Source organism: Erinaceus europaeus, chromosome 6 (genome assembly GCF_950295315.1).
Source record: "Erinaceus europaeus chromosome 6, mEriEur2.1, whole genome shotgun sequence".
Taxonomy (NCBI): Eukaryota; Metazoa; Chordata; class Mammalia; order Eulipotyphla; family Erinaceidae; genus Erinaceus; species Erinaceus europaeus.
Genome location: NC_080167.1, coordinates 49,194,109 through 49,220,136, shown reverse-complemented (window position 1 = coordinate 49,220,136; position 26,028 = coordinate 49,194,109).

Here is a 26,028-nt window from a genome sequence, read left to right as displayed (position 1 = left end):
TCAAGGAGTTTGTAACACACGGGAGAGGAGAGAAATTGGACTATAGCTGGCGGCCAGTGTTGGGTCTTTCTTTGGTTTCAAAACTGCTATAATGTTTGCACGACGCCAAACTTTGGGCATAGATTCAGATTCCAAGATGTGGGACAGGAATGAAGCAAGCCACTTCTTTGCTGCGGGGCCCAAGTTAAGAATGAGTTCTGGGGTGATGTTATCATAGCCAGCAGCTGTTCCCGGTTTAACCCTCTTCAAAGCGTCTTCCAGTTCAGACAGTGTAAAGGGAGAGAGTTTTGGAGATGGACAAGATAAACGGAAGTGGGATGACCACTCATGGGAAATTTCTCTTTTCCAGACTGGGTCAATCTTAGCAGCGGTGATATCTAACCATTCAAAGCAACAACAACACAAAGATACCCCAAATTCACAGCCATACTCCATACTGCAAACTGCTCTTCTTTCCTAGTTTCCTCTCCAATTATTCCTTATCTGTCCTCTTTTGAATTTTACTTTTCTACTCTATGTCTAATATTGGAATGCCTCAAATTCATATCTATACACAGATATCTTTTGGATTAGGAGAGGTTCTCTAGAGAACCAGGCCCACAGAATTCAATATATATATATGTATACATGTGCACATCTACCTACCTACTATCTCCTTAACAAGAGATTTATTACAAAAAAATTGGCTCATGTGATTGTGAACTCTGAGAAATCCCATGATCTTAACTAGCCGATCTGATTGTTTAAGTATTTATCTGAAAACTAGCAGACTTGAGACTCAAGAAGATTTGATATTTTGGTTTGAAAACAGGTAGGAAAAAGACCGATATTCCAGCTTAAATTGTGGGATGGGTGATGAGGGGATTTCTTTTATGCAAAGGGCTGGTCCTTTAGTTTTATTCAAATGTTCAAGTGATTGAATAAGGATCTCTCATATTATGGAGAGGGGCCTTCTTTATTGAGTCTACTAGTGATTCACATACGAATCTCACCCTAAAACATCCTCACAAGCTATCCAGAAGAATGTCTGAGCAAATATTTGGGCATCTCATAGTGGAGTCCAGTGGACACAAAAAATTAATCATAGCTACTTTTCAGAGATTTTTTATTTTCATGACTTGTTTACTGTGTCTACTTTGATCTTATAAAGCTTGCCCAAACTCAATATCTGAAAACATTAACATATAACCTTTTTCCTCAAGATATTTCTCCTCTAATATTCAAATATCCTAAAAACTAAGAATGATGTCACTAACCCTATTCAGCTGCTTGTATCAGAACCCTAAGAATAATCTTGTACACCTCCACCCCCACCCCAGCATTCTCCCAAGTTACCAGTTTCAGTCAGTTTCAATTCTTCAAAATTTGTTGAAGCTGTTTCTTTCTATTTCTACTGTTTCTCAACTCAGCTCACCATACTATTAAGACTATTCACTAAATCGGCTTCTGGATGCTCACTCCTGCCACCCAAACTTTACTCCAGAAACCAGTGAGTGATCTTTTAAAATGCTCATTATATCATGTTATCACCCAGCTTAAATTTGTCCAATGGATCCCATTGCTTTTAAGATAAAGCCAAGCTCTTTACAAGCCCCACAAAGTTTTGCATGATGTGACCTTTGCCAACATTATTAGCCTTATATTTCCTATCTTTCTCATTTGCTAGGCCTCCCTGGGAGTTTTTTCTCTGCTCCTCCCCCATGTAAAGCTCCTTCCCACCTCAACACTTTCATGAATACTGTTTTTTTTTCTGCTGAAAATTCTCTTGGTCTTTAACCACTTTTGCCGGGACAAGTCCTGTATAGCCTTCAGAACACAGTTCACATGTCATGCCCCCTAGGGACCCTTCTTGGCTGGCAGTCTCATGGCACTCTGTTTCTCTAACATAGTTCTAATCACTGTCCTCCTTCATTCATTGCTTCAATAATTATGCTGATTGCCTCTCTCCCAGGCTAAGATTTTTTAAGTGTTATAATTGAATATGTATTTATATAAAATGACATAGTCCATTATAATATTACATTACAAGAGTTACATTACTATTGATTTAACATTGCTTTACAAAAGTAAAAGCTTCACACTTATACATGTGTACATATAACTCATTACACCCACCCCTAAAGTTCCTATGTTTCCCATCCTTCCCTCTGATAATCACCATGGTTTTCACTGGGTCTAAGAGTTTAATTATTACTTTCTGCCAGTTTGGTTCAGTTATCTATATTTCACATATGAGTGAAATCAGCTGGTAATTATCTTCTATCTCTTTACTTATTTTACCTAGCTTATAATCACCTCTATTTTATCCTAAACAATACAATTTCTGTATGGTAACTTTTATTCACCTGAATTATTTGCAGTTCTTAAGTTAAACAGAGCTCATCCAAGATATGAGTCATTTAGTGAATAAAGGAATGATGCAATAAATCAATTAATGAAATGGCTGACTCTTCTTACACAAATACAAAAAAAAAAAAAGCAAAACCAAAAAACAACTACAGAACCTCTTATCTGCTCAAATGTCAATATGTCAATTTGGTTTATCTGGAGAACCCAAAGTGCAAGAGTTGATGACACCTAGAATAATCCACATTCTCAGGGACAAAAAGGAGACTGTCTGTGGTGGGGCAGAGGGAGAGTCAGGAGAATAACGGTAGGGGTATAAAACCTCAGTTATTTTTCTTACCAACTCTGTTAGGAATAGCACTTGCTTCTTAAAAATATAAGCTATCTTGTGGGGGTAGATAGCATAATGGTTATACAAAGAGACTCTTATGCCTGAGGCTCCCCAGTCCCAGGCTCAACTCCCTATACCACCATAAACCACAGCTGATCAGTGTTTTGGTAAAACAAACAAACAAAATGTAATATTATATTACATTACATTATTATTATTATTATTATTGTATTTTCTTCTGTGTATGGTTTTCCAGTAGGCATAAATGTGGGAAAAACATGGCAGCTAAAAATGATGCTTTTCCTTTTTGGTGAAAAGTAGATAATAATATTTAGATATTTAAAACTTTTAGAAGACTCTTATATGATGATGATTATCCATATTTGTTTTATGAACTATTATGCTTTGGGGATTTGGTTTAACTGATGAGTCTGCCTTATGTTCTCAGGTTCAGAGAATGGGTGGCAAAATCATGTTTTTTAAAAAACAATCAGTGCTTTGATATTTCATAGCACTGTGAAGCAAAGACACAATGCCAACTAAGGAGAAGTTTAGCTTTTAGATTAAAAATGCAGAGAACTGTCTGACAATTAGCAGACAGAGCTAGCTATCAGAATAACTTTGTTCAACAAGAGCAGTTTTAATAAAGAGACATGGAGTTAGAAGATATATTTTCTAGATTTTAGGTAATCTGAGTGAGGCGTATGTCAGGGAAACAAGAAATGTATGAAGTGAAGGAATAAAAAGGAGAGACATCTGTTTCTGTTTTGCATGTGGGCTTGTTGGGGTGGGGGAGGGTGGGGGCTTATTTCACTCCATACACTAAGAACACATTCAAATCTGTCAATTATGCATTGGATGTGCATTATTCTTTGATTATAGCCATACAATGTATGAACGATCTTTACCCATTAAAACACCAAGGTCAATGACACAGATAATTAACCAGCTGATTTAGTGCATTAATTTCCCTGGAGTTCTAGCAAGGTTCTCACTCTCCAGCCTGGAGAGTCCTGCTCCATGCAGATGTTGGGAAAAGAGTGGGTTTCATGTGGGAGTCTGATGTAGTTCATGACTGAGCTTTCATATAGCAGTGTCTTGTGTCTACTTAAATGAAGATGAATGCTATCTTTGTGCCAGGCAGGAAGATGTCATTACATGAGCTCATCTCACTGACCTCCCCAGGTATCCCACTAAAGTGCTGCCAAAGGTTTGTGGTGCTGATAATTCCTTATAGAGCACTGAAGAGAAGCAGATCTGATGAAAAGCAGATAGAGAGCCTAAAGTGAATTGCAGCTTGCTACACCAAACAGAATACTGCAAAGCTGATTTCTCCCCCCTTTTCTTGTTTTCCCCTTGCACAATCATCGCCAGCAGCCCAGTTGCTATTTCTGCCCTCTCAAAGCTTTCTTCATTCACTCTCTTTTAGCCCTGTACTTCACCCATCGATAAAAAGAATTCGAAATCTTTCCACACAGAGATTATTTCAGCTTCAACTTATTTCAGGATGCCACAGTTCAGAATGAAAATCTGCAGATTGCTGATAGCTCTGTCAATATCGTTCAGCTGCTAACCACACTTTATTGGTGGGACCCAGAGACAGAGGGCAGGTATCTGAACATGGCAATAAATGGAGGGAAGGTCCTGGGGCTCAAGCAATTTGGTCCTACAAGGAACCTAGTTTACCAACTTCTGCTGCTTTATTACTGAGAAATTCTCTACAGGTTTGGAACTACATAAAATGCAACCATCTTGTAACAAATTCAGTGGCAGTATAACAAGGGCAAGAGCAGTACTTTCTACTTCTCTCTACCACTGCTTTCACTTTATGCTAAAAGGAGTAGCCTTTGTGACAATGTTTTGTTGTTTCATATTACTAGTATACATTCAGTCTCTCCATACTATATATTTAAAGGTACTTAGCAGACAAGTACCTTGCTCTTGTATAAAAGCCAGTAGTTCAATCATGACTTTTAGAAAAGACTTCATTAGTGGTCTTTTAATTACTGGGCTTTTAAATATGATTTAACATGCATTTTATTTTATTTGTTTATTTTTTACCAGAGCACTGATCAGCTCTGGCTTATGGTGGTACAGGGTAATTGAACCTGGGACTTTGGAGCCTCAGGCATGAGAGTCTTTTTGAATAACCATTATGCTATCTACCACCCTCTGCCCTTAACATGCTTTTTAATTTGTTTTCCTTTTTCAGTCATTTGTCTTTTTGGTTTGATGTCCTTTATAAACATATGTGTGTTAACATCCTTGAATTCAGTGAATTCACAGAAGCTTTTTTATTATGGATATTGACCTTTTGTCCAGTGATTAACAAAAACTATTGATTTTTTTTAAGTCAACTTGATTTATAGGGTCTTGATAATCACACTGTTCTAGGACAATGATTACTAGAAAATTATTAATCATAAATGAATGTTAATACAGTACTAATTCAAGAAAAGAAAAATGAAGGAATCAATAAAAATATCATTATTACCACCAGTTAGTTTAATTGAATCAATGTACTTGAGCCATTAAAAGTCAACATATCAGGGAGGCAGATTCAATAGAAATCTATTTCCTTGAGTTTCCTGTGTTGTTCAGTGAAAAATTACTAAGCAAACATAAAAAACCTATATGATATAGAGTAGATTTTATGAATAGAGATATAATGTGATATCTTAGGAGAAATGAAAATAGGTTCTTTAGTTGAAAGCAATGGGAAAATTTTTATTTTAATGAGAAAAAAGTCCTTACCCCAAATGTAACAATGAAATGTTACAATGACTCAACCCTACTCAGTAATGAAACTATTGATATTATGAGTTAAGGTTTATCAGTAGAGACATTTCCTTATGGTGTTCCTAATGAATGAAATAGTAGAAATTTAGTTTCCTTACTACCAAAAAATATCACATTAATAGTTAGAGATTATCTATCACTATTAGTAATCAGTGAGGTGAATTTTCTCAAATTCTTAAAACTGTATTTTTGAAATGTTTGCTGCCCCAGAATTCTAAGTGATTTGCAAATAAATAAAGGCCATTAATAAACAGAATATATACCAAAATAGGAGAACAGTGTTACTGTTTTTGGAGAATCACCATATTTCTGGCATTATATTAGGTATGAAGAATAGAGAGGAGAATTTATTTTGGATCTTATATGATAATGACTCCTCCAAAGTAATTAATTATTGACTATTTTCCTTTATTCCTCTATTAATATGCTCATGAAATTACTGTGGGAAGCATAGGCTTTGATTAGGTAGTAGTTTACATTTAACAGAGTCAAAGCATATTAATCCTGAACATAGTGAAATGGTCATTAGTGAGCTATTGTTTTTCTTAAAATTTTTTGTTCATTTTTTTCATTTTTTTCAATTATATTTACTTATTTGGTAGAGGCAGCCAGAAATCAAGAGGGGAAGGGGAGATAGAGAGGGCAAGAGTCAGAGAGATACTTGCAGCCCTGCTTCACCACTCGTGAAGCTTTCTCCCTGTAGGTGGGGATCAGGGGCTTGAACCCAGGTCCTGGGGCACTGTAATATATGTGTTTAACCAGGTGTGCCAATGCCTGGCCATAGAATGGTCATTAGGGTGGCAGAGTTTAGTCTATGAGGGAAGAAAAAGTTTGGAGTAGAGATGGCTGTTAGTCGTCTGCCTAGTATCTTTCTTTTTTCTTAAAAAAAAACTAACTTAAATAAAAGATTATTTACTAGATATATATGAGAAAGAAAAGGAGAGGGAGGAGAGAGGAGAGAAGAAGGAGAAGAAGAAGAGGCAGAAAGAAAGGGAAAGAGAGGGAGGAGAGAGAGGGAGAGAGAGAGAGAGACTGAGAGACTGCTGAGGCAGGGTGAAGGAGGCAGAGTATCACTCCGTATGTGAGGTGTCAGGTACAAACCAGAACTTCAAACATGAATGTCTGATGTTATACCAGTCAAGCTTTTTCTCCAGCTGTGAAACCCAGTTTTGTTAAAGGATTCTCATTTTCATTCACTTCAGGTGTCTCAAGTAACTCTGGACCCACTCTCACTTGCAGGATTGCATATGGTTGGTGAAGTCAATGGTGCAAGAAGAATCATATGAAGTTGCTGGGTACACAGACATCATATGTAAGTTTTAGGGAAGCTGTACTAGAAGAGGAAAAGAAAATATTTCTCCCTTTGGAAAATGTGTCTTTTGTGAAAATTAGGTATGAAACTTCCTTCTCTATTCTTAAGGTCAGTCTAGAAAGGGAGCCAAATGAATTACAGGGAACTGAAACAGAGCCACAAGATTGAGGCAAATCTGAAGCTTGTCCTATTCCCTTATTTTCCAGAATTTGAGGCCAATAAATTCCTTTGTTGTTGAAGTTACCCTGAGTTGGGTTTTCTATTATTTTCGAGTGGAGTCATCCTAAATAATACAACTGGAATTTTAGTATTCTAAAAGAGAGATGCAACAGAATGTTCATATTCATTTTCAATGAAAATGGGAGAAATTTATGCTCTAACTTCAAATCCCTTTTAAATTTTCATACTAATATGTTTTTTCTAAATATGACCTTAGGAGAAAATTCAAGTTAGTATCTGTGTAGTATAATCCTTGAAACCATTTAAATTGGTTTTGGTTTCAGGACACAAATAATTTATTTGAATGATCAAATCATCTAATTTTTAAAAAGCAATAATAACTAACAGCAGACACAAAGTATAGCCTCATAGTCAGTGGGCAGGAGCATATAGTTTGTGACTTAGGAATCAAGAGGATATTATCATTTAAGTCCTTGGTCACCAGGAGAGACTTTGAAGTGGCAGAAAGATTTGTTCTGGACTTCAGATCTACAAAAATATTTGGGACAGAGTCTAGCAGAGTAGTTTGATAAAAATTGTTGGAAGCCTCAGAAAAGAGATCCAAAGATCTGGACTTCAGTGTGTGAGCAAGAATAGAGCTGGGACTAAACACTTCTTTTTTTTTTTTTTTTTTTGCCTCCAGGGTTATTGCTGGGGCTTGGTGCCTACACTCCAAATCCACTGCTCCTGGAGGCCATTTTTTCCCATTTTGTTGCCCTTGTTGTTGTCTTTGTTATTGTTGCCATTGATGTTGTTGGATAGAACAGAGAGAAACTGAGAGAGGAGGGGAAGACAGAGAGGGGGAGAGAAATATAGACTCCTGTAGACCTGCTTCACTGCCTGTGAAGCGACCCCCCTGCAGGTGGGGAGCCGGGGCTCCTACTTGGGTTCATACACCAGTCCTTGTGCTTCGCACCATCTATACTTAACCCTCTCTGCTACCGCCTGGCCCTTATTTCAAATTTCTTATAATGAAATGCTTAAAAGGTACACATCTCCAAATAACATTTATTTACCTTTTCCTTCAGTAAGAGGTATAAAAGATGTCTCAACAAGTTGCAATTTAATTTCATCAATGCTTCTGATATATCTGATGAACATTCTCTTTATAATAAGCCTTTAGCTATAAACACACTCTGGAAATGCAGTGCAGTGTCTGTGGTAAAGCTGTGTGACATGCTTTCTAGATATTATAAATTTTGTTCTGGAATTTTCTGAATACTAAGGTAGCTGCTTATATTCACTATGCAGTGTCCGTTGCATAAACTTGAGCTTTGATTGAGCATATGACTATATTTAAGAAGAGATATCACAGAGAATCACATTATTTCAAAAGTCAATTGCTCCTCCTCTGTTAAGAAACAGAAACCCTATACTTGTTTAGTTGCCCAGGAATAACAACTTTACTCAGCTAACATGGTTGTATGTTTCCTAGTCTTATATCACATTTTCTGGAGGACAGTGGGTGAACTTTCTGTGAAAGCTGTTTGTTAGCACATTTCCATACCAGCGAGTGAGAGAAGAGGATGTTCTATTTCTCTCTTTTTTTTTTTCTAATATTTATTTATTTCCTTTTTGTTGCCCTTGTTGTTTTTATTGTTGTTGTAGTTATTGTTGATGTCGTTGTGGTTGTATATGACAGAGAGAAATGGAGAGAGGAGGGGAAGACAGAGAGGGGGAGAGAAAAATAGACACCTGCGGACCTGCTTCACTGCCTGTGAAGCGACTCCCCTGCAGGTGGGGAGCTGGGGGCTTGAACTGGGATCCTCACACCGGTCCTTGCGCTTGGCGCCATGTGCACTTAACCCACTGCGCCACCGCCCGACTCCCGAGGATGTTCTATTTCTTTTTTTTTTTAATATTTATTTAATTTATTTATTCCCTTTTGTTGCCCTTGTTGTTTTATTGTTGTAGTTATTATTGTTGTTGTCGTTGTTGGATAGGACAGAGAGAAATGGAGAGAGGAGGGGAAGTCAGAGAGGGGGAGAGAAAGACAGACACCTGCAGACCTGCTTCACCGCTTGTGAAGCGACTCCCCTGCAGGTGGGGAGCCGGGGTTCGAACAGGGATCCTTATGCCGGTCCTTGTGCTTTGCGCCACCTGCGCTTAACCCGCTGCGCTACAGCCCGACTCCCGGATGTTCTATTTCTAAGTGAAAGTGGAAACGACCATATTTTTGCAGCAAAATAATTCTAGATACAAAAGAAACACATGTGCACAAGGAGAAGTAAAAGTTGTATGAGTCTCTTGCTATTTGCACATGTGTACAGTCATACAACTTGATTTTAAGAATTGAATTTCATTTTTTTTGCTTTATTTAAAATTTTATTTCAATATATCTTATTGGGGGATTAATGTACACTTGTTGACACATAGGTATAACCCCTCAGGTCCCCATGAGAAGTGTTTAGGTGTCCAGAAAACATTCACTCCCATAACCGAGGCACCTCTCCCTCATCCTACGCCAGGACGCCAATGCCCCTTCATCCGTATCTTTTCTTCCTTCTCCAGAGTCCTTTTTTTTTTTTTTTTTCTTTTGGTGTAATACTCCAAATTTCACCTCATGCTTTCCTTTACTGTCATTGTTTCTTAAGTTCTAACTATGAGCAATTGAATTTCTTTTTTTTTCTCCTTGCAGTCACTTTTGTTTTATTGATTTAATTATGAACAAGAAGTCCATTGGATAAGAGGGGTATAATTCCATCCAGTTCTTACCACCAGAGTTCTGAATCTCATCCCCTCCATTGGAAGCTTTCCTAATCTTTATCCCTCTGGGAATATGGATCCAGGATCATTCTGGGGTGCAGAAGGTATGAGGCCTCTGTAATTGCTTCTCCACCGTACACTGGCATGGGCAGGTCAATCCATACTCCCAGCCTGTTTCTATCTTTCGCTAGCAGGGCAGAGCTCTGGTGAGGTAGGGTTCCAGGGCACACTGGTGTAGAGGGAAAAGGTATTTTGTTTATTTTTTTTTACACTAGGGTTATTGTCTGCTTACTTGTTCTATTCCTAGTTAACTGTTTTTTTTGTTGTTATTTGTTTGTTTGTTTAAATAGAGGATGAGAGATAGGAATTAGAGAGGGAGCTAAAGATAGAGGAGAGATAGTATAGTTCTTGAGGCATTTTCTTTGCATGGCACTCCCATGTGGTGATAGGGGCTCAAAGCGGGGTCTTCGTGCATAGTAAAGTGTGTGCTATACTGGATGAGTCATGTCCTGGATCTCTACAGCATTGTTTTAAAAACTGTGAACCTTTATTATTAAAGAGACACAGACTTCTCATGACATTGGTGTTGATACTGTTTTACATTGTGCCACAATCTAAATATCCACCAAATATACATACACTGAAACAAGTATTTCTTGATGCTATGCTTCATTTTTCAGATATGCATTCAAGGGGCTGGTGGTGATGCACATGGTTGAGTGTGCATGTTACAAGGCACAAGGACCTAGGTTTGAGCCTCCAGTCCCCACCTGCAGGGGAAAGCTTTACAAGCAGTGAAGCAGTGTTGCAGGTGTCTATCTCTCTCCCCCTCTATCTCCTCCTCCCCTCTAGACATCTGGCTGTCTCTATCCAATAAATAAATAAAGATAATATTTTTTTTAAAACCCAGATATGCACTGAGAGCATATTTTATTCTATAATTTCTTTCAATAAAAATATTTAGAAGTGAGGCTCAGGATTTACCTAGTAGAGTGCATAGCTTCCCATGCCTGAGATAGGGTAGGGGATTAGATCTCTACCACATAGGAAACATGCAAGGAAGTATTTTCATGTGTGGTGGAGTGATACCATAATGCCTCTCCTCTCTGTCTCTCACCCTCTATAAGGAAGGAAGAAAAAAAAAAAGAGTTCACTAATGGAAGTGGTGAAACTGAGCAGGTGGAAAGTCTCAGTGAAATCTTGGCAGCAAAATAAATAAACACTACTACACTGACTTTATAACTTACTAAGGATAACACTATCTCTAGGTACTTCATATAATGTTTATGGGTAGCTTTAATATTTGTGAACATGTTTAGACATTTATAAATTGATTTGTGAATTAGGGTTTTCCTGAATCAAGGACTATCAACAGAATAATTCTGAGACTCAGTATTTTATTTTCAGTGCCTATCAAGGTAGAATATTTTTTATTACCTGTATCTTCCCAAAGGTAATAAGTAAATTATTAAGGCTGAATTCTTTCAGATCTCAAGAAATATATATATAAAGAATATATATGAAGAAACATCACATAAACTCTTCCCTGCACATCATATTTCTGCAAGTAACTTTATTTAAAAGCCCCAGCTAGCCACATGATCCTAGGAGAAGAAAAACTGATAATGTGATGACTAGATTAGTCCTGGTTTGAAAGTGACAGAAGAAAACAAGGAGGACACACAATAAACTTTGGATTATATGGTAGGCTTTCTCCCAGGAGGAGCACAAGTGAAGTGGAAGAAGAGCAAGGATTTAGTACATGCCTTTTCATGTAATTGCTAAAACACAATACTTCCTCCATCCACTTCAGTCATTCAGCTACAGAACCCTTTGGTTATTTCAAACCTCACTTTCTTTAATCTAATGAGGTGAGGGGGTTATGAATGGTTACTATAAACACATGTCTACTCAGTAATAATACTAGTCACTTTGATTTGGGAATATATTTTCAGTTTTGATAAAATAAAACTAGGTTTGGCGAGCTGAACAACAAAGTAAGTTATTAGAACTAGGAACTACACTTGAGTATTCAATTTCCCAATTTAAAAACATAACAAATTGGAAATATATTTTACCAAGACATTTAAATTCATAGAAATATAATATTAAGTGTATCTTTCCAAAACCAGAACAGATTTTGTGTTTGTCCATCTCAATTTTTCAATTCCCTCCTTTACAAACAGCAGCTGTAACAATGACATTTATATCCCTGAAAGAGAATTATTTGACTGATCAATAACAAGACTAAATGTAATGCTTAGCCTAGTCAGCATGAAGCACTATTCAAGGGAACTGTGGAAGAAAAAGTTAAATGGCACCATACAGGTGGGATAACAAAATGGCTGACATATACAATGGCTCTGTCTACAGTGGGACATTTTGCCTCTAAAGGAGAGATATTAGTCGGTTCCTTTCACTTGGAAACTCGATTGTGCCTCAGTTATGGGTTTATATCTTTTACTTTCTAGAATGATAACTGTTCTACCTCCATATTGGAGTCAATAGATTCTTTGTTAAAGCAAATGTCCTCAGAGGAGAGTGGATGGTCTCTCTACATGCGGCCATTGCTTGTAAAGCAGTACTCCTTGACTTAAAGCAAAAGGACAGGCAGAAGAGTTACCATTTTTTAAAAATTTATAAACATACCCCCAAACCAAGATTACAGATTTCTTACAAGATCAGTGCCCCCACACTTATCAGAGAAAGAGATATTGTTAGTACAATGCCATCTTAAGCCTGCTGGATTCTATTAAGAACTCAAGGAATATTCAGGGATTTCTAAACATTGCTGAAACATCTTTGAAATCCTGAAGCAATTATTTTGAGAAGTGATGTTTGTTATTTTTTCAGGTCTTTTTATCTGCTTTAACAAAGGGATTTAGAATTTGTTGATACTTGTGTCTAAGTTGGAAAGAGACAGGAATGAATTTAGTGACTCTGGGGACCTCACTCTGGGGACCTCACTTTGTGCACCCATGGCAACTATGTCCCAGCAGCATGACCACTTCAATTTCAAGGATGCCTTTACCAGCTAGTTTTTAATTAATGATAAACCAACAAGTAGACAGCTGACTACCACCTGATCACTAGGACTAACATTAGCAACAAAACTTTTCATTAACTATTAACCTTTTCTTAATTTATATGATGATAGAACTCCCATACACATCCATTTTATATATATATATATATGTATATATATATATGTGTGTGTGTTTGTTCAGTGATTAAAATTGTCCAATGCCTGCTTTAAATTAGAGTATTTAAAGGTAAATAAATAATATTTAATCCAAATTAATCTAGCATAATTATAACATCCTCCAATTGTCTTTCTTAAATGCCAGATATTTAAAAGAGCATCTGACACATAGGAAGAGTGTCATACCACCCAAATACAGACTCCTTACAGAATAGGAGTTCATTTTATGTCATACATCAGACAAAAGGCTGATAGCCAAAATGTACAAAAAACTCACAAAAATAAAAAAAGAACATTCAAAAGTGATATGGTCATAATATTCATCAAAGAAGAGATGCAAAGGGCCAACAGACATATATAAAAAATGCTCCAAGTCACTTATTATTGGAGAAATGAAAACAAAGACAACAGTGAGGGACCAGGTGATGGCGCACCTGGATGAGCACACACATTACATTACACACATTACATTACACACATTACAGTGTGCAAAGACCCAGCCTGTTGTCCTCACCTGCAGGGATGAAGCTTAATAAGTGGTGAAGCAGTGCTGTAGGTGTCTCTCTTCTCTCTCTCTAACTCCCCTCCTCCCTCGATTTCTCTTTGTCTCAGTCCAAAATACATATTTAAAAAAGAGTAATTAAAAAATTACAACAATGAGATACCACTTCACTCCTGCGAGAATTTCATATATCAGAAAGGATGGTAATACAAATGTTGGAAAGGTTGCAGGAGTAAAGAAATTCTCCTGCACTGCTTGTAGTGTTGAGGTAAAGAAATGAACAGGAAGTACCTAGGGGAACACAGACACTGCTATATCATACAGTTTCCCAGGTACAAATGTTCCCTATACTACTGGAGAAGGAAACTGTTACGAAAGAAATGGAAATGGTAACAGGTGTGGGTGTGGCTTAGAAAGGAAGTAAAGGCAGGGCTTAGAAATTTATATAAAATAGTGTTATGGACACGGTCTCTGTCTCTGTCTCTGTCTCTCTCTGCCAAGCCTGGGATTGGAAATGTGAATAAATGGCTCTCAGGCTTTCTCTTTTTCTCTCATTGCCCATGTGTACTCTACATATAGTTGTTTCCAGTTTCCCTCAATAATGTCTAAAATTCCTGAAAATCATAAATTCTCAATTCTTTGTTGAGTTTATATTATGAATCTTGAACTATCAGGGAACTGTCACAATCCTTACTTTTCCTAATATATTAGGAATGTAAATTAGTCCACCCCCTGTGGAGAGCAGTCCAGAGAACTCTCAGAAAGCTAGAAATGGACCTACCCTGTGACCTGGAAATTCCTTTCCTGGGAATATTTCCTAAGGAACTAAACACATTCATCCAATAAGCTCTGTGTATACCTATGTTTGAAGCAGCACAATTTGTAGTAGTCAAATCTTGGAAACAACCTAGTTGGCCATAACAGATTAGGTTCTAGGAAAGTTGTGATATATATATATACACACACAGATAAATACTACTCAGCTATTAAGAGTGATGAATTCACCTTCTTCACTTCATCTTGGATGGAGTTTAAAGGAATCATGTTAAGTGAGATAAGCCATAAAGAGAAGGATGAATTTGAGATAATTTCACTCATGGGAAAAATTTAAGAATCAAAAAGAGAAAAGGAAACACAATGTAAAACTTGGACTGGTAGTGTATTGCATCAAAGCAAAGCACTATGAAGAAGGAGGACAGGAAGACAATTGGAAGAAAGGGGGCTTTCAGGTCCTAGACACTCTGATGATAGACCTAATCTGGGAGTGAGAGTGTATTGTAGACACCTATTTTCATTAGATGAGAAATTGTATCCATGTGCCAACAACTGTACTGTGAATGATTAACCTCCCAATAAAAAAATAAAGGAAGAAATTATCATTAATAAGAAAATTTTTCCATTTTATAAAATTTGCCTTCCCTTGTTAATATTTCTATGATCTTTAGCATTTCCCCATAAGTTTCTTCATATAACACAATAGCTATAAAAATACTGATATTTTTCAGTGATTTTAAGTGTAATTACTGGAGTAAATCTTTTTCATAGATCCAATCTATACATTTAACTTGTAGGTAGGGAGATAACTATATGCTCCTCCTTTTATTTCCCCAAAGTTCCTTTCATGACTGTCTTCTTATGCAAGTAATTTCCACCACTTTCATTTTAGAACTGGGGGGCAGGCTTATTATATAAACAACTTGAAAATACTAAAAGCACACAGAACACAGGAGAATAACTTTAGATCATATCATCTATTAATAACTATAATTGACCTTTATACTAATTTTTACTCCACACATATTATATCTGATCTTTAAAGAAAACTGAAATGGTCCTATGAATATTCCCCAGTGGTCCACTTTTCACAGATACATTTAAAATATTATTTCTTACTATTAAATTGTGTTTAAAAACCATTATTTATAGTGGCTGGAAACCTTTATATATATGTAACCTAAGTTTTCCTTCTGTCAGGTAGATTCTATCAGTATTTTGCTACTATAAATGCATGGTAATAGTCATTGCATACTGACTACTAGAAAACATTGTTGACTGATTCAGGTCAGTTAGATGCCCGTTGTTGCACAATTTTATGGATTATAAAACTATGATTTGGGTTTTTCTACTTATAGTGATCTGGCGTACTGGACGGGCAGTTTGTGCTTTCTGTTATGAAACTCAAGATATCTCTACACTGACTGATTTTATATCTAGTATGACATTCCTCTAGGTTCAAAATCATATGATGTCTACCATAATTGCACACAGTACAGGCCACCTAGGAAGCATGAAATAAATATTTGAAAACTATCCAATTTCCTATTTGATATTTTACTTGTCTTCCAGGCATTTCCTTAGCAAACTCACAGACTGAACTCTTTATAACTGCCATAAATTACCCATAAAAGAAATTAGAAATATCTGCATTTCAACTTCCTCCTCCACCTCAGCACATTGGACCACTTTTCATAATACATTTAAACCAGACTGATGGAAATTATCCTTTAGAGTGTCCCTCACTACACAAGGCAAGTCTTTTTTAATTTCCTTTCTCTCCTCTCCTCTCCTCTCCTCTCCTCTCCTCTCCTCTCCTCTCCTCTCCTCTCCTCTCCTCTCCTCTCCTCTCCTCTCCTCTCCTCTCCTCTCCTCTCCTCTCCTCTCCTCTCCTCTCCTCTTCTTTCTTACCTCCAGGATTATAGCTGGGGGCTTGGTGCAGGCATTATGAATCCACTGCTCCTGGAGGTCATTTTTTCCATTTTATTGGATAGGACAGATAGAAATTGAGATAGGCCTACTAGCTATCTACAAAATGGAGGACCCTCCAACTCTTCATCTGCACTATTCCAACTTTTAGGTTCATGATTACTTAATAAGTTGTTTGGTTTTGTATCTTAACTGTCTTTTCAGCCACCAGGTTCCAGATGCTAGCATGATGCCAACCAGACTTCCCTGGACAGACAACCTCACCAACATGTCTTGGAGCACTGCTTCCCCAGAGCCCCACATTACTAGGGAAAGAGAGAGAGGCAGGCTGGGAGTATGGATCCACCTGTCAACACCCATGTTCAGCGGGGAAGCAATTACAGAAGCCAGACCTTCCACCTTCTGAATCCCACAATGACCCTGGGTCCATACTTCCAGAGGGTTTTATTCTTTAGAATAGGAAAGGGGAGGGGAAGGGATATGACGATCTGGTGGTAGCAACTGTGTGGAGTTGTACCCCTCTTCTCCTATGTTTTTTTCAATGCTTCCCTTTTATAAATAATAAAAAAAAATTGAGATAGGGAGAGAGATAGACACCTGCAGACTTTCTCACCACTCATGAAGCAGATACCCTGCAGGTGGGGAGCTGGGGCTAAAACCCAGATCCTCAGGTGGGTCCTGCGCTTAGTACTATGTGTACTTAACTGGGTGTGCCTCTGCCCCACCCCTGCCCACCCTGATCAGTCCCAGCCTATGCCCGCTGGGCCCTGGCCAGGCTCCACAAGTCTTCTTTCTTAGTGGACAAACCCACTCTCATCTTATCTGATTCATAACTTCCTTTCACTTCTCTGTCACCATTGGTAACAAGCTCCCACTAGCTTACCAGGAAAACCCTTTCATCAGCATTCCCATTTCCTCTACTGGCCTCTTTCAGTTAGACTTAAAACACACACACACACACACACACACAAACACACACACACACACACACACACACACACACACACACACACACACACACACACACACACACGGAGAACTAGCCCTCGAGGCTCTTTTGAAAACAATTACAACTCTACCCAGTGTATTAGCTTTTGAATCAAATACAAATGCAAACCACTTACCTTGGCTTGGGAAACACTATTGGATTTGCCTCCTAACCCCATCTCCTTTCTAAGGTTAAAAATTCCAACATTATTTCAGTTTCAGAACATCCACTTAGGCTGGTCCTTTTTTGCCTTCTTACTTTCCTGTCCCTGTTACCCCTCACAAATCTTCATCCTTCTTACATGTCCAGTCTAAGTATATGTAGCCTTCTATAAAACTTATCACTGTACCAATGGGCCTATTTCAATTCTCTCCTTGTACTTGCCATGATTCACAAATATATTTTTATTTACTTATTTGATTATCATTTGTCTCCTTCACCAGATTGAATACTTTAAGAAATCAAGGGCCAGACATTGAGTATTTGGTGTTTCACTTAATGCCTATCATGGTATCAGACATATAACAGGCCTTTCAGGAATTTTTGCTGGAGATATTTTTAGGGACACTTAAAAGGGTCAGGGACCCTGTCTACCACACAAAGAAGGTTTAAAGGGTGTTGGGAGGATATTACAAGACATACCAGGGTTCAGTCAAGCTAGCAAAACTGGTCAAGCAAGCCAACATGGAGAAGGCCAGATGCTAGGATACTGCACCAGTGTCTCCCCTTTCCATCTGGTTTGAGTTCACAGAATTTTGATGTGCATGCCAGATGATGATGACCAAAGCTTAAGCATCATGTGATGGGGAGGGGCTGAGGGCTCAAGAAACCAGTGTTTAGTGTTTAGTGCCTCAGCACTAATACTTTCTCTGACCACAGACCCTTTACAAAAGTAGGAGGGCCAGGAAATCCTCTCTCACTCTAAAGGGCCTACACATACCTGTATGTACATCCCTCTTCTTTCTATCCTGCCTTGGTTTAATAAATGCTCATCTTGCCTGAAACACGAGTCTCTTGATCTTTCTCTCTGGATATTCATCTACCACCCAACCAAGGCAGTTAGGGGACCCCTGGTCTCTTCCCTCTGCTTCACACAGAATAATGTGACTGACCTTGGATACACCATATGACAGTGGTGTTGGGATGATTTAGAAGGATCTGTAACTGAAGAATGGATCTTCTCCAGCTTTGTCAGTATAAGGTATTTTAGTAATGTTTTCCCTCAATATCTCCTGAAATATTTCTATTCCTGAACAAATCTTGATTAAATAAATCATCTCTAAACATTTTGAGATAACATAGTTTGTGGAAGAGGTGCTATGGGACTCTCACTTAGAAACTTGACCAACTTTTTTTCATACTCCTCTGTCCCATAGAGCACGAATGCATTAAAGGCTGTACTTGCCAAGTCTGTTCAGGACATGGGTCAGCGGTGATATGACCAATACCTACTTTTGGTGTACTTCCGATATTTAAATGACTAATAATTACACAAATGCAATTATTTCTTTTATCAACTCTTAATCAGTATAGTAACTCTTAGATCAGTGTTATGCATATTCCAATTTTGCAGTATAAGTAGCTGAGTAATAGGTTTTAAAAAAATTCATGAAACTTCTTTAGATTGACTATTGGTTTCTACTCAGTTTTAAAGAAATTAAAATTACCAAAAGAGAATGAATTCTCTTTTATACACATATAGTGGAACTTAATTTTGGGGTATGGTGTCATTATAAATCTAAAATAATTCACTACACTTAAAAAAAATTGAATCAGAACTCTGGGTCAGATGGTGAATCAATCCCAACTCAAGGTCTCTTTTTTGGCTGAGCTTACTTAACAAAACATCTTTCTAAGAGGCTGCCAGCAAGAGTCAAATTCTTGAGTTCTCCAAATGCAAACAGAGTGATTGTAACATGGGTTGCCAAATTAGTACATAATTCAATTTTAAGAATCAGTCTTTTAAGACTGTGTCAATATTGTCCATGTTCTCTAATACCCTTGCTTTCTGTGGATTTAATTGTTGCCCTCTAAGAATACTGACCACTATATATTCATAGTAACAAGCCCTGCTTTGAGATTTAAAACTGAGATAGTGATAAATAACAATGAAAGGCAAGGCAGTTGATCTGCTTTAGATGAATGGTTAAGACACAGGATCCATGCCCCGGACAGACCATCTAATTAAAATGAAAAATGGCACAGGCAGAAGCTAAGCAGTTTGGTGAATTAATAATCAGGAGAAAATGCAAAATAAGAATGGCATCTCTTAGAATTTTCATTTCCAACTCTTAGTCATCTCGTATAAATGACAGGCAGGAAATAATATCGACATGATAAAATGTTTTGCTCTCCTATAGCACAAAATTGATGGGAAGACTTGATTACCATGCCTATTCAAGAAAGGAAATATTTGAGAAATTAACAAGGATATGTGACTTACCAACAGATACCTATGTCAAAGGGAAGAGCAAGGAGTATTCATGGTCAATAGTTCCATGATTTCTTCAGAGAGGTCATCCTCCATGAATAAGAAACTGGCAGAACAAAATCCATGACCAGTGGAAGCAATTCCCTCTGGAGGGAAGTGGAACTGGTTTATGATTTTACTAACTATTGGCAAGCAGGCCAGTAAGGAGGAGGTTAAACACAACACACAACCCAAACCCCCAGGAGGAAGCACACTGTTTCACTGGGAAGGATCTGCCAAGTTTTCTACTTCAAAGACAGCTCAGTAGGGGTGCGGACAGAGAGAAGAATCTGAATGAACATGTGAAAATGTTTACATGAAACTATAAGAGGAGATTGAGTAAATTCACATGGACTAGAAAATTGGCCTTAAACATGTTTAAAAAAATAACCAAAGAAAGGGAAACGATTTAGTAAGAAATCAAGGTGATGAAGAACAACTTTGATCAAGAGCAATTATTTCTACAGGAGTCTCAACTCCAGTTCTTAACTTTGCTTGCTTGTTGAGTGATGACGGGGGAAAATAACAAGTAGGCCATATCCATGAAACAGGCCTTTTTGCAAATACTTTGGTTTTATCGAGATTATTTCCCTCCTCCTATAACTTTACATGGCATAGTCTTGATGGATTTGACAGCAAGCACATTCTTTGTATCTTTTATGGAAGAAGCTTTCCCCACAGAATAACCTAATATGTTTCTGAACTAGTTTTCCTGAATCTATATGCTCCAGTTACATTTTATAAGTTTGGTTACGAAGTGGCTGCTTTGAGAACCCTGCATGTGACCACACACACCAGGACAGGTTGACAAATGAATAAAGGAAATGCTAACTGACTTTCAATTTAGCAAAAATCATGATAAGGTCTTGTATGATACAGAAAATCCTAAACATTAGATTTTCAAAGTAAACTAAGTTCCCAAATAACTTGGTTACAATAATAGCTATCTATTGCCATCTTAAACTTTAAGACAGAAGGAACCTCCCCCATTCCCTATAATACCCATATTTTCCCCACTCCTGGAACCTCTGGTGCATGGTTCATTTTCCTACATGCTTCTCTAGATCCATACCATTTGATACTGCATCTGCTGAGCTCAACCAAATCAATGCAACCAGTGCCATCTCGACATGTTTCACTTCGGATTGTGTCCAGAGATGTCAGGCCAACCCTTCAACTCCAGTACTCTGGTGAGACTGTTCCTAGCTCATAGGACTTCTCAATTCCATATTGGGTGATGCACCTCCTAACAAAGCCACAGAGCCTAGATATAGACTAGAGACCATGAGACAGAACACATATGCACATGTATCCGTAAGTTAAGGGAAAATGTATATACCTTAATGTAAAAGTGAACACTAGTTTGCAGTGACTCAAGTGCAGCAGGAAAGTAGAAACACCTAAAAAGACACTTTTTAAAAAATTAGTTACCATAAAATACTTAATCAAGTAGTTTCTACTTAGATCTAGATACTTTACTTACTTACTTCCTGTTTCAGTTTCCTCAGTCACTCCAAGGCTAAACTTGCCAGACAAGATATGGACTACAAAATCTGGATAATGGCAAGAGACTGGCATACTTTAATGATGGCTCACTACCAGGCCAACCCATCATCCAGGGCCCTAGTCAGGGAATCCTGGGATTCCCACATAGACATGATGGACCCAGACCTCTAACAAATTCCTCTCTCCACTGTCACTGGTCATCTCCATCAGGAACAACATACTGGGACCTCTTGTGGGCCTCTACAGGAGCTTGCCCTCAATGTGGGTCAACATTGGTAGAGACTGTTCCATTTTCTGAACGTAGGTTGGGTCAACATACTCTCACTCAAGGAAGATGGGTCGGTCCTGCAATGAGTGCAGCCTAGAATGTTCCTAGCTATGATCACAGAATGCGAGCTCAGACCAAAAGGGATGCAGAGGTTAAACAGGCTCCTGTGCTGAATATGGGCCCAGATCAAATCAGTGGAGTTTATAGTTAACTGTATTTATATACTTTCCCCATATTTGGGAGCTGCTCTCTTGCCTGATAAATCTTTTTAGTCATATTTTCAACTCTGACACCATCTCCCTAGGCAATGCCTTTAGCCTACCTGCATGTTAACTGTTGGGCTCAAACAAAAATTAGTAAAGTCACAGGACCCTTGAATATACCTAAAATAGACCTACGAGCCTTTTCCAAAATGGAGACCGCCCAATTCTCATTTTCTATAGTCTTACCTTTAGATTCCTGATTATTAAACAATTTGTTCTGCTTTATATGTTAATGCTTTTTCAGCCACCAAGTTGTAGATGCTACCATGACAGCAACCTGACATCAATGGACAGATGACCTCACCAATGTACCCTGGAACCCCACCTCTCCAGACACCTGACCCACTAGGGGGAGCCTGGACAATATACTCTATGCTACACCTGAGGAAGATGGGTCCTGATATTGGGGCAACTTGAAATGTTCCTACTCATGACCACAGAATGTGAGTTTGGATCTACAGGGATGCAGAGGTCACATAGGCTCCTAAGCTGAATATGGGCCCCAGATCACATCAGATCGATGGGGTTTACAGTCAACAATATTTATACCCCTTTCCCATATTTGGGAGCTACTCTCTTCCCTGACCCAGCTTTCTGGTACTTTTTCTAACTGTGACATCATCTCCCCAGACAATAACTTGGATCCACCTGCATATAAGATTTCAGGCTCAGGGAAAAAAACCCACCACCACCAACAATAAAAAACTAGTATTAGCCACAGACCCTTTGGAATATAACTAAAATATGACTACTAGCTATCTACAAAATGGAGCCCCCCCCCCCAACTCTTCATCTGCACTACTCTAGTCTTTAGGTTCATAATTAGTCAACAACTTGTTTGGCTTTGTATGTTAACTCTCTATTCAGCCACCAGGTTCCAGATGCTAGCATGATGCCAACCAGACTTCCCTGGACAGAAACCCCACTAATGTCTCCTGGAGCTCTGATTCCCCAGAATCCTGCCCCACTAGGGAAAGAGAGAGATAGGCTGGGAGTATGGATCGACCTGTCAATGCCCATGTTCAGTGGGGAAGCAATTATAGAAGCCAGACCTTCCACCTTCTGCATCCCACAATGACCTTGAGTCCATACTTCCAGAGGGTTAAAGAATAGGAAAGCTATCAAGGGAGGGGATAGGAGATGGATTTCTGGTGGTGGGAACTGTGTGGAGTTGTATCCCTCTTATCCTATGGTTTTGTCAGTGTCTCCTTTTTATAAATAAAATAAAATAAAATAAAATAAAATAAAATAAAATAAAATAAAATAAACAGGTTGGGAGTATGGATCAATCTGTCAACACCCATGTCCAGTGGAGAAGCAATTATAGAAGCCAGACCTTCCACCTTCTGCACCCCATAATGACCCTTGGGGATAAAGAATAGGGAAGCTTAAAAAAAAAAGACTAAATAGGGAAGTTTCCAGTGGAGGGAATGAGATGTGGAACTTGGTGGTTGGAATTGTATGGAATTATACCCCTCTTTTACTGTGGTCTTGTGGATCATTATTATATTAATAATAATAATAATTTAAAAATCCACTTTCCTGTCAATGAGCCTCTCTTTTGATTCAAATCTCAATCTTAAAGTTATATTATGAGGAAAAAAGAAAATTAACAGTAGTATTGGACAGCTCAATGCCAGATTAGAAAAGGCAAATTGATATAAATTGATATAAATTGATATTGATACAAATTGATATAAAAGGTATTTGAATACTTATTTTAAAAAATGGAATATACTGTCACTAGTGAAAATAGCCACAGATAAAAGTGCATATTTTGGAATAGAAATATAAAGCCTCCACATTCCGTAGGATTTTGGAATTTGGCCTGGAGGGTGGGGCATGCTTGGTAGCATGGTATGAATTATATGTACCACCCTCAGGGTTGTTCAATGGTAAGATGTAGCTTGTAGAGACAATATAATCACTTGTTGCAACTCCTTTCTTTGGAACAAGTAGATGTCATAGGAAATTGTTTTGAAAAGTACTCTTTACACACTCTGAAAATGCACTAATATAAATAAGTACTAAATTGCATGTACTTTCACTGCTAATTTGTGACCAAAAGATTTCTCCTTGTTTCTTGCAAATGTGAATAATTATACCTAATGTCTCTAGGCACTGAAAATTATATGCATCTGAATGATTTAGGATGCAAATAACACTAATCCTTTTTAAACTCAGAGGGAAATTTGTGTTTAGAAGAGAGTATGGCTTTAAAACTATTCCCAATATATAGGTGGTGGGGTGAACTAACAACATCTGAATTTATTTAGACTTAATAATTTGTTTTTTTTGAGAATTTTAGCATGGTTTTTTGTTTCAGTTATTTATAAAACAGTCATATTTGAATTTTAAAAATCACTTAGAGAAATAGATTAAAAACTGTACTCAAAGCACAATTAAAGGAAAAGGAGTGACTAAATTTTTTTTTCATTTCTGGATTTCACATCCTGGATAATCACAGATAATCAAAGATGTGAAAGAAGAATCCTTTCACTTATATCAATATATTTATGCTTTCAGAAGCACATAAATAAGGGATAAGGAGTATACTTTCCCCCAATTTCTCAATGGAGCATTTATTTGCCTTAGGTAGTATATGTAAGAGTTTATATGATCTGCTTGGCACCCAACCAGAGGTAATAATCCTTTCCGTATGACATTCTAATCATTCCCATAGCAACCACTTAGAGGTTAAGATGTCACAAAGAGGATTACTGCTTTAGGTGTGGAATAAACAACATGAAGCAAACACCACTAAGACAAAGATACTGGCTGTGCAATAGATAATTGAGCAGGAAACAGACAAATGAAGCTTTAGTATTTTCTAATTAAGAAATTCACGGCACTTGTAAGTTTGTCATCAGTAATGAAATTCTCAAATGAGAGTTTGGGAAGATGGTATCCTCTCATCAGGGGTGATAGCCCAACTATATGTAGCCATTTAGAGATTAGAGCGATTCTGGTTTCTCAAAGAGCAGTCCTTTATCTAGTTGCAAAGCATGAAATACTTTGAAGAAAAACTGTAGTATGATGTGTACCTGTAACTTGTCATTTTTGTTTTTCATCAAAAATGCTTCAATTTCTTCTAGTCCAAAGAAGCTTGCTTTGTTTAAAAGACCACAGCTGGGCTCACACACTAAATTACAGTAGATGTCCTTGGTTGTTTTTCAAGTTTTGGGGGGGACTTTTTTGCATAAAGACTAAGAATTGCCTGAGATTAGTAGAATCTGTGAATTATAGGAATATCTTCTAAACCAGGGGATAAATTTAGTGGGAATCAAGACAATTTTCTTTCCTTTTACATTTCCTACAGTCTTCTCTCATACACTCAAGAAAATTAAATGTATACATATATGTACACAGGGTGTGTGGACAATTCCAAATGAAAAAAAATTAATACACAAGGCTAAAATCCACAAACTATACCACTCTAAAGGGGTTGGGTAAGTAAACCAAACAAAGTAACACTGGAAACATTGTGATTGCATACTGAAGATATGCAATATCTTTAGTAAAGATACTACAGGTACTCCCCACTGAAAATTACATATGCAAATTGGTGATTTTTCTTGTTATAGAGGTGTGGGTTAGAAATTATGGGAGAACTCTACATCTATTTTTACAGGAATTAACAAGTTAAGACATTGCAGATAATGACAAGATTTTTTAATTGATGGAGGAAAAAAGTTGTGGATAGGAAGGTGAAATCTGTGGTGCTGAATCAGAATCCACCAATCTACTATCTTGTCTTTCTATTTTCTGTGTTGAAAAGACACAGTCATCAATCCATCGGAGTTCTTAAAACCAAGTATAGGACAATCTAAGCTATGAAGCTATGCTAGTGTTGGATAAAAACCCATAAAATGTCACATGTTCATACTGGTAGAAACACAGAAATAAGGGGCAAAGAATATCTTTAAGAATTTCAGTTAATAAACAGGATGAATGAAATAGAATAATCATTCTTTTTTATAATTTATTTAAGAAAGGATAAATGAACAAAACCATAGGGTAGGAGGGGTACAACTCCACACAATTCCCACCACCCAATCTCCATATCCCACCCCCTCCCCTGATAGCTTTTCCATTCTCTGTCCCTCTGGGAGCATGGACCCAGGGCATTGTGGGTTGCAGAAAGTGGAAGGTCTGGCTTCTGTAATTGCTTCCCCACTGGTCAGTCCATACTCTCAGTCTACCTCTCTCTTTCCCTAGTAGGGTGTGTCTCTGGGGAAGCAGAGCTCCAGGACACATTGGTGGGGTCTTCAGTCCAGGGAAGCCTGGCCGGCATCCTGATGGCATCTGGAACCTGGTGACTGAAAAGAGAGTTAACGTACAAAGCCAAACAAATTGTTGAGCAATCATGGACCCAAAGCTTGGAATAGTGGAGAGGAAGTGTTAGGGGGGTAC